Below are 19,394 nucleotides of genomic sequence, written 5' to 3'. Positions count from 1 at the left end.
CTTGAGAAGAAGATTTTTAAATGATGCCTTTAATTTTTCACGAATTCTTTATTATCTCCCCTTAAAAGAGGGCGTTGCCCTTCATTTGAACAAACTTGTATCCCCTTTACCCAAGGATACTTTGTGGCAAGTTTGGTTGAAATTTGCCCAGTGGTTTTTGAGAAGAAGTCGAAAATGTTAAAAGTTTACAGACAGACAGACGGACGCCGGACAAAAAGTGATCAGAAATGCTCACTTGAACCTTCGGCTCAGGTGAGCTAACAAGGCATGAGACTAGCCTCTATGTTGGATTCCGATAGGGGCACTTTCTGACTAATAGCGAGAATTTCTCGCCCAACATCACCGTTAATATTTACAAAGCTGAAACTAACTACTTCATCAGCTCACTCTTTGTCAATTTTATTACAGTGTTCCACGTACTGAGAATGATAGCATTAGTTTTGATCAAAAACCAGCTTCAGTCCAGTTAAGAAATACAAAGGCAGCTACACGTAAATTAGGAGTCATTTAATAGACTAGTTTACTATATGTCATTACAATGAAGTTCCTGAGCCCTGTCCCGCGCAGTTGATTTCACTGTGACAACCACATAGAAACACAAACACATACACAAAGTGCTAAACTATTCATTTCTTCATGTGCAAGATTATATAAAGTGTAAATTTGCACATTACAACTACAGTAAAGGATTCAATTCGTGATGCGTAATCATGAGGGGAAACTAATTGGTTCTAATAGGTGCTGGCAGATTTTGGAGAGAAAAAAATATGTCCATGAAAATGTTGAAAAAAAATCTATTTTCCACTAAGAAGAAAATAAATTATTTGACTTTGAGTGATGGTAACACCCCCAACACCCCCCCCCCCCGCCCCGCACACACTCTAATTTTCTCATGTTTTCTTTATTTTTTCCTACCCACTTTTTTATTTGGTGTGGTAGAAATAAAAAAAACCTGTCCCTAATCACCTTGGAAATAAATAATCTGTCCTTCAATGACATGAAAAATAATGTCAGATCCCCCCTCTTTAGAATCAAATTTTCCTCCTCTAAATTATATTATTCTGTTTTGGTGTCTCTGTACCATCATTGAATTTAAAAAAATAAAAGGAAAAAAAGCCAAGTCTTTTATATTTCCATGTGTATAGTTCCTTTTCTTCCAATACATCTCACAATTTGTGTACAGAACTTACTTCTGCAAATATCCGTTTTATTTTATTATATTTATTTGCTATACATTTTAACATCCCCCAGGTAAAATCCACCTCTTTATTGAAGACTTATCTGCTTAAACGTGTCCCCTCCTTTCATCCCTATAATTTTGCCAATACAAGAACATACTATTGCTATGCAATAGAAAACAAACCTAACTTACGATCCTCCTTCAAGAATGTTTTTTCTTGTCAAAGAATTGTTGTTCGGTTGGACCCCCCCCCCCAAAAAAAAAAAACAAACACAGACACACAAACACACACTGAAACAGCTTTTATGGGCCTGAAATGTATATAAAATCTTGCAATGTCCTATTGATGTAAAATCATATTTATGTCACCGTTCGTTGTGAAAAAACAACGTTAGCACTTTGAAGGTGAACTACGATCGAATTATCTATACCCCCACAGACCTTTCAGTTCCGACCAAGGAAACCTGGTTTGCAGAGAAATGTTAGAAAACGCTTGAATGCAACGAACGTACTAGTACTGCAAGATTCAACCTAATTTGATTTTATTTCAATAAATGACAGCTTCCGATGTCTTCTAAGCACTACTGCTTGCCAGCTGAATTTCCTCGGCAACTTGTAGCATGTCTTAGTTTCGGATTTACAGCTCTGTATATGCTAAGCATCATAGTAACACCTACATGTTGCACATCATTTTTCTCAATAAGCACTCTGCTACACTTCACATCATTCTATTCATTTTTTCTATCTGAAATATCACGTCAAACAAAGGATACCTCTTTTTTTAGAGAAAATTTACATTTTGTACGAAACTAGCCCCTGTCACCTCCGAAACACATATTAAACACTACAGGTATGATATGTCAAAAGTTGCAATATTCGAACTTTTCCATTTGTATTGTGTACTTCCCATTTTTATTGTATACTTTTCCATTTGTATTCTATAATTTTAATTTGTATTCTATAATTTTCAATTTATATTGTTTTATTTTTCTATTGGTATTGTATAATTTTCCCTTTGTATTCTATAATTACCCATTTGAATTGTATAATTTTCCATTTGTATTGTTATATATTCCATTTTATTATATAAATTTATATTTGATTCTATATATTTTCATTTGCAATGTATAATTCTCTATTTGCATTCAATAATTTTCCATTTTTATTGTACGATTTTCCAGTTGTATAATTCTCCATTGTTATTGCATTTTTTTGGTGAGAAAAATTGTATAATTGTGCAATCTAAGAGCATCTGCAGATTCCTTGTGATTTCTATCACGTACAAGCTTTCGTACCAATAGGCCAAAGCCATTCTTGACTTTGTTCTAGTCAACACTTCTCTTGACAACAAACTTTTCTTGAACACTCCAAGAACTTTACCAGGCAACTTGACCCACACTACTTTGTTAGGATAGTGTATGTCTGTATCAAGAATCGAGGGGGGATTAAACACAAACATTTTCCTCTTTCCGATTTCCAATCAAGAATATTTATGGTTTACGTATATTATACCGGTTTTGGTAATTCTTAATAAATATGTTCATATATTAGTATATTACATTCAAATTTATATGATTTAATAATTCCTAGCTCTCTGGTTTTGGTCCATCATTTTAAAAATCATATACTAAATTATGTTGCACTAGACCTTCCACATGAACAAAAACATTTGTTTTTCTACACTGCATGGACTAAAAGTAGATCAAAAATTTTCAACAACTTAGATAATTTAGCAACCCTCGAACTGTTCACTCGCCTTTTGGCTCAGGGAGTACTGCTCTTGGGGTAGCTTAATTGTCATATTGTCCTCCAAACAGCAATTATTGTGTGATATCATTAACTTTTAATATTAAGAAGCATGGCAGGTAATGGGTAAAAGTTCTTCGTAGATGTAGTCAAAAGTTATCTTAATAACAGAAGTAATAAAACAAAGATCAGTGTCATGAAAATTATAAGATATTAACAACAATATCCTTTGAGTTTTATTGAATATTTAAACATTATTTTATTAATTTAAAAATGCAAACTGTAATTAATTTCCTTTTATTTTCTGCAAATGACTCAGAATTAAGCAGTTTGAGTATTTTATGTAATTCTAGCGTTCGCCATTTTGAATCGCCATTTTGAACTAATTAACACAACTTTCAAATTTAAGCGACTAAATTTTCCGAATTAAAGTGATAATATTAGTGTTCTATTATCATTTTCATAATTGCATTACACTCAATAAGTTATTAACACATCCACTCTCCTATTTGAATGACATTAAGAAATAATTAGGAAAAAATGGATATCCACCAGTTTGAATCGCCATTTTGACTTATAAATTACACCTGCACCATCATTCAGTTGTAGAATAGTGAGATGCGAGGAAAAATACCAATCTGTAGTGTATGGATATTTGCAAATGTAAAATTCTGAACAAAGAAGAATATAGAAACAACAGACATATAAATCAGAGAAAATTCAATTAAGTGTAGAAATGACTAAATCTTCTGAATTAAAGCAATAATGTTAGCATTCTTTTATTATTTTTATGGTTGCAATACACTCAATGAGATATTCACACATTCTTTCTCCTATTTGAAAGACATTAAGAGAAAATTAGAAAAATTGGATGTCCGCCATTTTGAATCGCCATTTTGACCTTTCTAACGCCATTTTCATGGAGGCCAGCATATTTTTTTGGGATTCAGCATACTCGAAATAGGTTAGAACTATGCTGTAACAAATAATAATTATTTGCCGTTAGGAGTTTTTTTCCCTATAAATCGGACCAGACTACATTTAATGAAGCAGTCTGTCAATTCAGGACAATATACTGTGTAAAGATACTGTAAGCCAACTTTTATTCATGTCCCTGAGTTTACGACCTACTTTAACTCCAAGAGTTCTTTAAAAGTGGTTAAAATTATTGTAATAAACAGTGGTTGATAGAATATTGATCCCAATGATTCTGTTTGATGCACTTTAATTTTACTGACTTGTGTTTTGAGGTTTTAGCGAAGGTAAAATTCTAAAATCTATTTCATATATAAAACATTTTAAATTCAACCACATAAAAATATTCCAAATATATCTTTCTTATTTCTATTTGTAATCAAAGTAAAAAGTTACGTATGTTCCAATTATTACAACTACTACTTCTACTAACTAAAACTAGTATTAATTGTAACGGGGACCGTAACAGATGTTCCCCAAATGCTCCCCAACTCCCTTTTGGTGTCTTATTCTCTGTAAACTTCATTAAATAAGGCAATCAATAAGGTATTTTGATTTTTTTACGCATTACACGCGCGCAAAAGATAAAAAATTCGGCTATATTAAGTATATCTATCATTTTTACGCATTGCACTCGCGCGCACGTGCATGCATGTCCATGATGACCATGTCATCTTGTCAGCAATATCAATATATCTACATATTTTGAGTATCAAAGCATTTCATCAAAAAGTATAAAAGTTACAGCCATATCAAGTATATTGGTCATTTTAGCATTGCATGCGCGCGCACATGCATGCCTGTGCATGTTGACAATGTCATTTTCTCTACATTTATAGTATGTCTATATATTCTGAATATCAAAGCATTTCATCAAAAAATGTAAAAGTTATGGCTAAATCAAGTATATTGGTAATTTTACTCATTGCACGCGTACGCACGTGCATGCATATGTGCGCTGACCATGTCTTCTTGTCTACACTATTAATATATCCTTATATTCTGAGTATCAAAGTATTTCATCAAAAGATACGAAAGTTTTGGCTATATCAAGTATATTGGTCATTTTGCTCATTGCACGCGCACGCACGTGCATGTAAGTGCATGCATGTGTGCCCTGATCAAGTCATCTTGTCTACACTTCTAATATATATTTATATTCTAAGTTTCAAAGCAATTCATCAAAAAATGTACAAGTTAAGTTTATTTCAATTGTATAGGTTATTTCAATCAATGCGCATGCGCGCACGTGCATGCATGTGCATTCTGACCATGTCATCTTGTCTACACTATTAATATATCCTTATATCTTGAGTATCAAAGTATTTCATCGAAAGATATGAAAGTTATGACTATATCAAGTATTTTGGTCTTTTTACTCATTGCACGCGCACGCACGTGCATGCACGTGCGCGCAAAATGACCTTCGTTACACAAATCTACATAACATTCCTATTAACCCTAAAAAGGTTTCACCTCAATCGGATGTGTAGTTTCGGAGATCACTCACGGACAAAAAAGTACCCAGGAAGAAAAATAATAATAACTAGATACTTATTGCCTAGGCAATAACAGGTCTTCCGTTTTCTTGACTTCTTCGCAAAAAAAAAAAAAAAAAAAACACAATCTTGCCAAAAAGATTACTCTAAATAATTAACAAAAGTCATCTAAAGGCTTCCAAAGATATGTAAATACAAATAAAAACAAACGGAATTACTTTCCTGTTTTCTTTATGTACTTCGTCAAGAACGAAAGTGCTCCAAACGAATAAAATGTTCATTCTACACCTTAATTATTCACAACTGATCCTCCCTATAAGTTTCCATGAAAAACTACTCATGTTTGAGACAACTTCCGGTTTTTCGGTTTGCATTTCCGGTGATAATAAATTGCATGGTAAAGGTTTATCTAACATGCGCATTAGCCAAACATTTCTGTAAAAAGAAAAAAACTGTAACAATTCACTTTTCTGCATCGCTTCCTGTCACGACCGGAAGTGACGGCAACGTACGATTTTTATATGATGTAGATAAACTGAGGACTGGCTATCAGTTCTTAAAGTTTTAGACTTCAGCAATGTACTGTTTCTGAGCAATTTGGTAAACAAAATCTCAATTTGAGGACAGAAAAACACGCGACCGGAAGTGCATTTTCCTAAGATGATTAACGTCACACTAGACAATTGCAATCTCAATAACATATATAAAAATCATATCAAAAAACTTTATCTATAAGCGATACTTTTGGGAAAGATAAAAATCCCAATTACAGAGTTTTCTCTTATAACCGGAAGTTGTCGTTTTTTGTTTCCAGTGAGACCAACACATATAGAAACTGTGAAAGAGATTCAATTATATGATGCAAGTTTTCTTTCAAAAGAGAAAAGTTGAAATTTTTTATTTCTTCGAACACTTCCTGTGACGACCGGAAGTGACGGCTGACGCTATTAACCCAAATGGTTTTGCCTACTCCTTAAGTTCTATTACTCCTATAAGTTTGGTGTCTTAATCTCTTACTGTTTTTGAGATCTCACTTGCACAAATTCTTATTTTGCGGACAGTAAAACACGCGACCGGAAGTGAATTTTACCAAGATATTTGACGTTACTCTAGACATTTGCAGTCTAAATAACATATTAAAAACCATTTCAAACACTTAATCTATAAGCGATATTTATGGGAAAGTAAAATGCTCAAATTATGTAGTTTTTCGCTTATAACCGGAAGTTGACGTTTGTTTCCGGTGGGACCAACAAATTTCAAAACTGCAAAACAGATACAATAATGCCATGCAAGATTAAATCCAAAAAAGAAAAGTTGAAATTTTTGATTTCTTTGATCACTTCCTGTGACAACCGGAAGTGACAACTGACAAATTTAAACATATTCTGCAAACGTACTTGTCATGATCCATAATCCCTGAAACTTTGAGGTCTTAATCTTTTACCGTTTTTGAGATATCGGCCGGACATGATCTCTTTTGAAAAAACGGAAATTGGACATATCTGACGACCGGAAGTGAATTTTGCAAAATCCTTAAAAATGTTTTTAGTTTATTTTATTCTTCATAATCCCTGAAAGTTTCAAGAAAATCCATCGAGCCATCTCTGAGAAATCGCTTGGACAAAAAACGGGAAAAAATAATAATAATAAACAGTAGAATCACTATAAGGTCTTCCGTCTGAAACGGAAGACCTTAACTAGAGCAAAGCTCGTTGCAAAGCAACGAGTGGGTCTTCCTTCTTAGCGATTAGCTTGTAAGTTGACGTCGTAATAAATGGATAAATATTTGTTTAATTTCCACCTAAAGGTTACATGTTTCTGTTTAGATTGACAACTTTGCTAACATTCTCTGTCTTCTTTGACCCTAATATCAAGAATCCTCATCTCCAGAACTCTGAATCTGGAGTGAGCATGAGTATATATAATTCAACTGTACTCATTCCAACAGTACTCTTGAAATTGTATCCAACACACTAATACTCCCAGACCCTCATTTCTTGAACTATGACTTTTGATTTTTAATTTCTAGACTTTTCTGTTCATCTAACATCTTTGATGCAATCATGTTAGTAACACGTGCCATACTACAGAATCATCAGTGTTTTGCTACATCACTGTCATAATAATTGCTTGACAAAACATTTACACAGCATAACTACATAGTAAGTAATCAAAGTGTTACTGATTGAGGGTATCCATTGTTTGACAATCAGTAAGTAGAAAAATACTCTTACAAGAAATGCACAGGGATGATTTCAGTAAGACGGTGTCACTTTTGGAAAATTTTAACATAACATCTTTTTTAGCCTTTAACTTAAAAATTAAACTTCATTATCTCAAAAACCGATATCTAAATACATGTACCATTTATATGGTGAAGTGAGTTGGTACTCCCAACCCCTTATTCTTTAATTTTTTACCCTGCATGGTTATCTGGAGTCATTGGATATCTTGATGTTTAATCTTGGTCCAGTTGAAATTAAGAAAAAATGCTTTTACTGTACTTCTTGAGTTCATTTATTTAAATGTTTTACAAGGGGGAAAAAAGACACATATATTTAAATTTTGTAACACGTTAAAATAGTCTTTTACATGTACATGTACATGTATATTACACATATATTCAAGTAATTTTTTTAAGATAAGAATTCATTAAAAATATTGAATCCATTGAAGTTGATTGCAGTAGATATAATGTGAATTATGAGCCTAAGACACAACAAGCAAATCTAAAGAATAGTGGTCTCATTCTGTCATTTGTCAACTGAAAAAGTTTGATGATAATAGGCCTGAAACTGTTCAAAATATGCCTCTAAATCATTTTGAAAAAGAATGGCTGCAAAATTTAAAAAGTAAGTAACCATGAACTACTTTTGAGTCAACATGATATGAGGTCCTTAGATGCATCAACTGACAAGATTTGATGATCCTAGTCCTTATAGTAAGCAAAACATCAACATTTTAATAAAATGTATTTTTTGGTCAACTTTGAAGTGATCTTGAGACCATGCCCTTTGCCCCAGGGTAAATCCCCGTGCAATTTTTAATGTACAACATATCCTCATCTTTTTGTGTAAGTTTGGTGATAATCTGCCAAGTGGTTCTTGAGAAGAAGATTTTTTAGCAACCAGTACTTTTGTTTCAATTTTCCTAATTATCTCCCCTTGTTAAAGGGTCACAACCATAGTTTTAGTATAAAAGGGAGCCCTTGGGCAAAGAATACCCTGTGACAAATTTGACAATAATTGGCCAAGGGGTTCTTGAGTTATGGCCCATATTCTAAAAAAGTTTACACACACCGCACAAATGGCCATAACATTAGCTCTTTGAGCCTTTGGCTCAGAAGAGCTAAAAACATCAAATGCTTGCTCCCTGAATTCTTTGACTGCACAGTAAAAATTGTATATTTTCAACATTTTAGTAAATGGATCTGATTTTTTACTTATTAATAAACAGATAAACAAAATATAAGAATTTAATCAGATAAATGTCATTTTTCAAAGTGCACAGTAAATTTTCCTTAAATCAATGTGTCCGCAAACTTTTCTAACAATCCTCGTTCATGTACATGCCCTTAGCACTGAAGTCATTTGAAATATGCACATATGTTAACATTTGTTGTTGTATATGCCAAAATAGCAGTTCTCTCTAAATTATTTTGTAAAAATACATATATTACATTGTAAGTTTTTAATGTATTAAGGCCTGATGTGTCCATAATCCTAGATGGAAGGACTTTTATCCTTGTGTGACTGTTTAAATTTCACTATAATGCTGCTTATTCTTCGTCATCTCCAAACAGATGCTCTTCTGGCAAATATGGTCATTCTTGGTATCAAATTTCAGTTATCAGATGGCATTCACACCTATCCAAAAGAAATTGAAATTTCTCATTCAAAATAAAAAAAAAAGTACAACTTATAAATGATAAATAGAGATGTTAGTTTTACTTGGACAGCTAAGTCGAACAGCGAACAGTCAGAGGCTTTAGTCAAATGAAAGTCGAGTACTCGTTGAAATTTAAATTAATTTTTCATGTCATTTTCCTTTTTGTCTTTAAGAGACTGCTAGCCTGTACAATATTTAAACTACGTTGTAACCATTATACAACAAATTATTGAATCATTAACATTTACCTAGTAATAAATATATGTATCAAATTTATTTGATTTCAAATATAATATTTACTGCCAGTGTTTTTTTTTTTTTTCAGTACTTTGGGAATGGGGGCTGGGGCCCTCAGAATTGGGAATTTCAGCATCAATTAGGCTAAATTGGGAATCTCCCAGAAAACCCAATCTCTTAAAAAGCATTGTCAAAAAGCTTTGTTTTTGTCTTTGTATTACTTTAACAAACAATTGTTATAACTAATCAAGATTATTCTTGGTATGGATTATCTAATTACTTGCATCAAGAACAATAGTGGTATGAATTATCTAATTATGAAGAAATCCAACTTGGCTGAGGTGGCAGAGGATAGTTTTTTTAATGCCAAACATGTGCCGAGGGGGTACACATATACATGCGATCCATAAAAACATGTACATGGGGACAGTTTTCCAGGGGCTAATTAATTACACTTCATATGCCCATGGCTAACAAATTATGTCAACAAATTACATGTAATCTGCCTAGTAGAGTGCACATGTACCAAAAATGCACCTGGGGTCTCCCCAAATTTTGGCTTGTTTTCCCAAGATTTGGGCCTCAGTCGCACCCATACAACCCACCCCCAGGCCCGAGCGAGCAGGATAAAACACCCAGTAGTCTGTAAATCAATGCATGCCCTAATGAAAATTCACCAATTGATATGGGGCCATTCATCTTCCCTCAGAGATACACACCTTCTTCTAAGGCCTACTGCTTTTCAGCTGAATTTCCTCTGCAACTGACCACATGTCTTAGGTTCGCATTTACAACTGTATATGATAAGCGTCATAGTGACACCTACATGTTGCACATCATTTATTTCAGCAAGCACTCTGCTACACTGCAAATGTGTCCCATAATTATTCTAATCATTTTTCTACATAAAATATCACATCAAACAGGGGATATCTCAATTTTGAAATTTTACCGGGTCTTTAGTACGAAACAATCCCCTGCCACCTTTAACTTTCAAAGTTTGCTTTTTAATTAAAATAACTTTCCATATTTAGAAAGTGCAATCAATTCTGAATAAAAATATACTAAATATGTCTTATTTCAATGAAAAATAAAAAAAAGTTAAGAGGCAAATAAGTGACCCCACCAATTGTCGGTCAACCACCTTAACCCCATATTCTTTGTGTTACTTCAAAAATGACCAACTCCTACAATCCAAGAGAATCTATTTCTTATCAAAACAGTGTTTAATGGTAACTTTGATCAATTTCAAATGCAGCTACATATAAAAAGTTCAATAAGAATTGCATGCCTTGATGAAATGTACTCACATGAAACACATACTCTCCTATTTTTGATGTTTTGAGAAATCCCATTTTACCTCTTAATTGCTTGAATTTATACATCTATAGCTTGTTTGCAAAAATAAAACCCAATCTATTTTTCAGGATATATATTGTAATTTACAAAAACCCCTCTTGCATCAAAGGTTCAAGAAGAAGTGTCCTGGAAATTGCAGTTATCTACCCTACCCCTCCAACCATTACCTGATTCTATAGAGAATATACTGTGGAAATCTGATTTTACTGAATGTCCTTTTTCTGAGAATATTTCCATTCAATTTCAATGTATCTGAGTGATCAAATACATGCATTTGATTCCCCTGAATATTTAAAGTGATCATCCTGTCCTTACTTGGCATTTGTGAGTAAATTTCAGGTGTTTAGTAGAATCCAATAATTACATGAAAATGTACCGAATTTCGGCCCCAAGTCGGCCCTAAAAAAATCACTGACTGCACATTTTATCTATCTACAGAACATCAAATGCTCCTATTTATCCTTTCTTTTCCTGCTGCTAGTACATGTACCCGTTATTGATTTCTTACCTGAAGCCATTTGAATGTGTCTTGTCAGTGACCCGTGATTGTTAAACAATTAAAGTGTAACTCTTATAAAAACAAAATTTTAATTATGAGATTTTTGCATTCAATGAATACAATGAATACAATTTAAAAATGATTGATATTAATATCAGAAAGAAACACCTTTGAATTATGCTCATAACCATTCCCCAATTTACATGTATTTATAAAGTTTTATTATTCTTCATTAATTGGTAGTTGCATTATATGAGATCTTACGAAATTGCAGGTTGAAACTTTACAATTTGGATCCAACATCTTTTAAAGTATGCCAATGCATGTTTGAACAATTAACAAAGACTCATGGTTAAGCCTTTCCCTGAGTTTGAACACTGATACGTTAATAAATGAACTGAGCAGATCCATTTTTTTACATTGAATTTAAGAGTAGCAAATTTTAAACGAATAACCGACTTAACAAATTTTAGTCGATAGTCAATATGATTGAATGGTAATCGAGTACTCGAATATTCATTGACATCCCTAATGAAACCATCAAACAGAGTTCAAAGATACTGTCATATTTTCCGTGTATTATTTGTAAAAAGTACTCTATTAAATAGATGTTTACATGCAGTCAATTTTGAGGATGTAATTAAAAAATATAATATATATAGGGATTAATTAGGAGTTTTTTTTTCATGATTTCACAAAGGAAATGCACATAACTTATACATGTAAAAAATTCCTTAGGGATGGCAATGGTCAACTGGGTAACCATCTAATCAGTCAGAAATATAGTAACCGGTTTAGTATGGGATGACGGGTTATGATTTTCATAACCGGTTGGTCGGTATTTTTTGTAAAATATGTACTTTTTAAATAATATACCAGTATACATATTTTTTTAAAAAATTACCACTTAGATCATGTAGATAGCATGTGTAAAACTAGTCTCATTCAAGCAGATGCTCGACTGTCTCCATAAACTCCTGCTCGTTGGAGTTTACGGAGACAGACAAGCATCTGCTTGAACGAGATTAGTTTAAAACTGAAAAGTTGCAATCGACTAATTAAATTATTCACAATATACAGCCACTGTGAAAACAAATCCCCATTATTTTGTCATTACAGTAAAACATGCTTATAAGTGCCAGGGACAAATAATTTTGATTCATTATAAATGTATTTATTTTTCAGTTTAGTTTTCAGTATGTTTTAAAACCACAGGGAATGAAAATCACTCCACTATATGCTTCAATTCCTTATTTAAGTCTGTTCGCAGTAAGCGTGTTTTACTGTATAACCCAAATACCACTCTAAGTTTACATACCCCAATCATAAAAAATTCTATTTTCTAATTTCAAGAACTAATTTTTTACTAAACAATGTTTTACATGGTAATTAATCTAGTTCATTATCTGTAATGGTAGCCTAGTTGTAGGGCATTCATTTTGTAATCAGGAGGCCTGGGCTTGATTCTCATTTGCTGTGTCAAACCTAAGACATAAACATATAGGTAGTGAAGGTTCCTTCACCAGGCACCCAGCATTAGAATGAGAGTCAACGGATTTTCAGATGAGACCTTAAAAACCTCACAGTAGATGTTGGGACAATAAAGAACCCTCACTGCTCAATGGGCCTTAGTGCTAAGTATTAAGGTCTATGTTTGAAGCCCTTCACCAGTATGTGGTAATGTCTCTATACGAGAGAAAAATTTTCAAGTAAGATGTAAAACAACATGCAATCAATCAAAGTGTCAGTATTAGAAGCTGATCCTTACGTCGCAGGTTTGAATCCCACAGCTGGATGTGGATTGAGATAGGTTCCTCGGATGAAACCGTATGAACCGAGGTTCTGTGTCACAGAAGGTGCTGGCACGAAAAAGATCCCTCACTTCCCAAAGGCTATAAGTGTCAAGTACAGGTCTATATTTGCAGGCCTCCACCAGCAAGTGGTGGCATAATAATATATAATATGACTAAAAAAAATCTGAAGGGGCAATAAACAAAACACAAACCAATCGTGCAGTCTTATCACAGAAATAATTCAAAGTTTTATGTATAAATATATTTCCAAATTTCTTTTGCAATTTAACTGAGTGACATTTTTGAGATTTTCCAATAATAATACACATTTACTAACTGGGTTCGAGGGCAACATGTGTTTTGTCGGAACCCAAGAATTGCCTGAGGCCATTAGGCCGAAGGGAAACAGTTTGGTTCAAGGGGTCAGCAAATTGCATTTTACCCCGAGAACACGGTCAGTAAATGTTTTGTTATATCTTTTATTTTCTTTCTTTGTTTGACATACATGTATTTTGTACTGGCTTCCGTGATGTAAATTTCCCTTTCCAGCACTGAGGTAAAACTCTGTCAATTCTGTAACTTTCAAACACCAACGAATGCAAATGAGATTTTAATTAACTAATCCCGCGCATACTGTAATATGTAAGCAGTCCAATGATCTCATCGACAGGTTCAATATCTCTCTTTGCGGTTCAACATAGATTTTTTTATGATTGCTCATAAAACATTGGAAATGTTAGACATTTTAAGTGTACACTGGTATAGATTTATATAGGAACAAATTTTAAAAGGTATAACAAATTATAATATTAATTAAGGTCCTAGTTATAACAGCTATTCATACTTGTTGAAGAATATATAACAATAATTATCATGTTTATACATGTAGTATGTTAGATAGTGTATTGTTGAATTTTTGCATTTTTTTTTGTTTCAATAAAAAAAATAAGTCTTGGTGAAATTACATGCTCTCATGTATTTAAATATAAGGTAAAGCAATGGGGATTTGACAATGTCATGTCAGGGCTAACAGACAGAGACTGAACCACAAAATAGATAACATACATCAGTGTTTGTGCGTACATTTATACATTTGCTGGCATATACATGTAAACATCAGTGCTGTAAGCAGCTGTTAAATTTTAGATAAGAAAAATTCTAACCTTCATTTCCAACGTCCACGCCAATCATATATTAAAATGTCACCGTGAACTCTTTCATCACTCGCTACATTTATTACAGAAAACTCCGACACAAGACTGTTCATCGCTGTTAATGTGATCGTCAGAATTTCCTCGTAAACAATTTGCGCAAGAATATATATATCCCTTTAAAACTAATGCTCCCTGTACGCAACCAAGGATTTTATGTGCTTCGTAGATGTGGATTAAATGTGCATGTCTACATACGGCTCGTACGTTAAGAAAATATACAACTGACAACTTCACATACTTTCTTCTCATTTTCTGTCTGTAATTCCGATTTGCATGGCTACTTCCGGGGACGTACTAAAGACTTGATATACTAAAGACCTGATATTCGACCTGATGATTTTTCAAAAAATAAAATAGTCAGATTGAGTGTTATACATGATTTATTTTTAAAAATTATTGATTATGAAGCATTATGCTATACTAAACTACACTTTTTTTTAAAAATATTTGCCAACAAAGCATCAGATCAAATCACGTTTTTCGTATATCGGGTCTTTAGTGTCTTCTTCCCACAATGCCGCTCGTGATTGTTTACATCCAGGTTACAAACAAAAGGCCCCGATTACGACTTTTTCTATACGGATGCATTAGTAAATGTTGATTTACCTTTATTTGTTAAATAACTTGCATTTATAAACGATTTAAATAATAGAAAACAGAGAAATCGAATCAAAACAATTTATTTAAAACACAACAACTATCTAAAACCGTACAAGCATGTGTTACGATGCCCTAAAAGGCGTGGCTGGTTTGTAGACAACTTGTTCCTGTACGATTCTCGAATAATTATTATATAAAATAGAATAAAATATAGCACGGAGCTTGTTTCTCTTTATACCACATGACAAGATTTTATATGTTAGAAATTATGTCATTCAAACTTTTTCATAATATTTTAATATTTTTAGCTATCCAAAAAATACTTTTATGACCTGCTGTCCCCTGAATATAGGAGCCAGCCCCTTTTTCTTGATGTTATCTGAAAGCTCTCGTAATTACACACAACTTTTATTCTATATGTCTTACCAAATTTTTATCAGTTTAAAAGTTATTAAACAAAAAGCAGCAAAATTTCATGGAAAAATAATTCTTAAAACTTTCAGTCACATAGCTTCCGAACTTAAAAAAATTAGCCTACAATTTTAATGTTCTGCTCATCTGCAATGTATTAGTTACAAGTTCTCCAATTTTCATGCAAATATCATGTGTCGTTATTGAGATTTCTACTGGACAAGAGACCCTCCAAATATCGATTAAAGGGCAATAACTCATGAACGGAGGTATATATCAAAAATTTGAAAAAAAAACCCGTTTTTTAGGCAATAATACATTGCATCTACCCTGAAAGTTTCATAGCAATCGGACAAAAGGTCTCCGAGAAATCACCTGCTGAAAATCGGCGGGAAAAAAAAAAATAAGAAGAAGAAACAGTAGAATAACAGTAGGATCTTCCGAAGGAAGCTCGAAAGACCCTAATGAAAATTTGAATAAAATCGAACGAGCCATCTCCCAGAAATCGTCTGCACAAATTTTGTAAGAAGAAAAAAGAATAATAATAATAATAATAATAATAAAGGTAAAAAAGAAACCGAAGAATAATAGAAGGGTCTTCCGCTGAAGACGGAAGACCCTAATAATAATAAGAAGAAGCAGAGTAAAAACAATATGTTCCCAAACTTCGTTTGGGGAACATAATTATGAGCTTTATTTATTTTATTTTATTTTATTTTTTGTTTTTTATTTTTATTATTATTTTTTTTTTTTGGATTTTCTTCTTATTAAAAGATATGGAAAACATTAACTCTGATAAGAAAATTTCTGTTTATATCATCATCTTACCGAGGCAAAGGTATCCATATGCATTTATGATTGCCAAAAATTGTATAATGTGAAGAAAAAACATCTTGGTCACTAAATGAACGAAACCACAAAATTAAGACGTATATGACCAACTGGAAGTGAAACAATGGCAACTATGGAACGAGGAAGTTCTGTTCCAGTCTATCGCTTTGCAGCATTAAAGAATTGAATAGACATGAATAAAAATATATTTTAGGACAGGATTAAAAGAATAGGTTTCTTATAATTGATGTTACAGCGAATTACCAAATACCGGTAGTGTTTTCAATAGCTTGCTGGAGAGCCCAATAGGGTATACAATTTGGTCTCAAAAGTATTACATTAGGTTTGAATCTATACAGGTCATTAGGTTACGCAGGTATAACAGTGCCTTAGCACACAGTCTAGTGAGCAGTTGTGTTTGTAATTTCCTGACCTATTCTTAGTTTTTGACTGCTAATGCATAGTAGGCAGATTTGAACGCCATTTTTTTTATAAAGTGTGGCGTAATTACAGAAGTTAAAAATCTAACAGATTAGATATTTTATGTACATTAATATTACGATCAAAAGTTATTAAATTTTGAATAACATTACGAACAATGTATAAAATTTTAAAGAATAACATGGTTTTCATTGCAGTTAACACAAAAACTAATTTGTTGGTTAAATATGCGTCAGAATCGGGTGGGTTGAGGCTTAGCCCCATAATTTTGCACAAACTTGCAGCATTAATGAATGACTTAGCCCCCGCCCCCTTTTTGCATAAGGTACGTTGTTCAGCTCCCCCATTCAAATTTTCTCTCATGCTTCTGGATTTTATCATAGAAAATGAGTAACTGATCATATATAACTTGTATGAATTTAAGATCGACATCTTTACATTCAGAAAATTTTTTTCTGTATCACTTTGAAAATGTGATATATGAATTAAAAGCTCACCCTGAATTTATTTACTTTGTTATCAGCCTAAGAAATTGAGGGCCAAAAGTTCAACTTGCAACTGCTAGCATAAGCATAATTTGATCCCTCTACCCCTTCAATATTTCCCTCCTTTTTCAATTTAGATATTTTTAAAAATAAGATCCTGAGTAACTTTACAAAATTGTAAGATTAAATGGATAATCTTTGGGTAAAGAGATTTTAAAAAGTACAATAATGAGTAATGTTTTCCTGGTTTTGAACACATTTGGATGCCAGATGGGCAATGTTAATAATTTTATTTTAAAGCAGTGAACGTTAGCTATTGTTGGTGCTACTGCTCATAGAAAAGAATGAAACTTTTTGCCCAGATAAAAAAAATTACATGTTTAAGATTTATTGTAGGTCATGATATCAATTAAAGTCCCCCCCCCCCCAAAAAAAAAAAAAAAAAAAATCACAAATCTTTGCAGGAATCTGAAAGAATAGTTGCCATATTGCATATTGAAGATACATATGTTTCTGAAAGAGCATCCAGTTTTACTAAAAAAAATATTTGCACTTAGAGCAAAATATTGCGTTTATTAACAGCAGAATACCATTGAAATCAAATAATATATACGTGTGAAATTTAATGTCACATCTGAGTAAGCTCGTGACCTAGATTTAAACCGAAAGTGGTACTTGATAAACCAAACTGTATACCCTTTTGAGCTATCCAGCAAGGTATTGAAAAAACTACCGGTATTTCGTACATGTAATTCACTGTAATATTTAATTTGGCGTGTTTTTCGAGGGCCGAAGTTATAATTTTGATGCAACTGTCTGTCTGTCTACTTTCAAATCGTGGACTCTTGAGACCTTTATTGGAATAAAACCAGTCTATAGTATGTTGTTGCTCATGACCTATATTTTCTACTAAAATTCTGAAACAAAGTGAAGATTTAAGGACATTTCTTAAATATCATGGTCATTGGGCAAAAAAAATGTAATATGAGTCTCAGTCATCGCATGTAATTTGGAATTCGTTTAAACAAATTCAAACTTTAGTATTGCCATTGAAAACTAAAGAACTGGAAGAATTCCAACCCTTGTACACAGAATTTGACAACAGTCAATGCATATCTTCATGTCTATATTATATTCCCAGTTAACAGATAACCAATTCTTTTAAAACAAAAACAATTCATTCAGAATCTTTTTCTTTATGTGTTTGCTCAGCGCCAAAATTTGTATTGTTTAATGGACCTTTGAGCTTGAGAACTGTTCGTTATCTCCACACATTATAAGGGACAAATGTAACACGAATAAAATATATGTAATGTATAAGTGTGTGAACAAACAAATTATATATTTCATATTTCTCCAGTTACACAATTAACATACTCCATTGATATCGTTGATTCATTAAAAAAGAATATTTAGTTTTTAATAGCTCTTTGCTGAAAAGAACTTTTAACTTTAGTTTATATAATGAATAAGGATATTTTTCTCCTATATAACATAATAAAGCATTTTTTTCTATTAGACCTCACATCAAACGAGTTTTGTACAGTTGTAACAGAAATTTCTGAAAAGCCCAAGCAATGGCCAAACATTCTTTTTCTACATTTGCGTTCACATTTTCACACTTTTTCCCACTTGCTTATGCCACTAACATTTGATCCTCCTTGTAATTTGTTTTTGTTTTATTTAACGTCCCTCACGAGAATTTTTCACTCATATGGAGACGCCACCACTTGCTGCGTCGGAGAGCTGCAAATTCTGACCTATACTCGGCACTCAGGGCCATTGAACAGTGAGGGATCTTTTTCGTGTCAGCACCTACTGCGACACGGGACCTCGGTTTATACGGTCTCATCCGAAAGACCGGTCTCCACGTCCCACAGTGGGATTCGTACCCGCGAAGTAAGGATCAACTCCTTACTTCGCAACTCTAGAGCGAACATTCTAACCACTGCGCTCCTAAGCCTCTATAAGAAGCATCTGTCTGAGAAAATGCTCCAATTAGGAGAGTGAACTAGCAAAGACCTCAAAGAGAAAAGTGCAATTTCATGACATTTTCCCAAAACAGTGTTGGTTAGAAACTCTTTTCCAATTTAAATCTGTCAAAAGAAAAGGAATGCATGCAAAGTGTGGAACAACTTTCGTAGAATCCAATTAATTCAAGGAGCGATGGCAGTTTTTTATTCAGTTTCTGGTGTAGGTGGGCCTTGTTTGACCATGACTTTATCAAACATTT

The sequence above is a fragment of the Saccostrea echinata genome, unplaced genomic scaffold, assembly GCF_033153115.1.
Source record: "Saccostrea echinata isolate AGI-Se365-2 ecotype Australia unplaced genomic scaffold, CSIRO_AGI_Sech_v1 ptg000025l, whole genome shotgun sequence".
NCBI lineage: Eukaryota > Metazoa > Mollusca > Bivalvia > Ostreida > Ostreidae > Saccostrea > Saccostrea echinata.
This window is presented reverse-complemented; position numbering follows the sequence as displayed.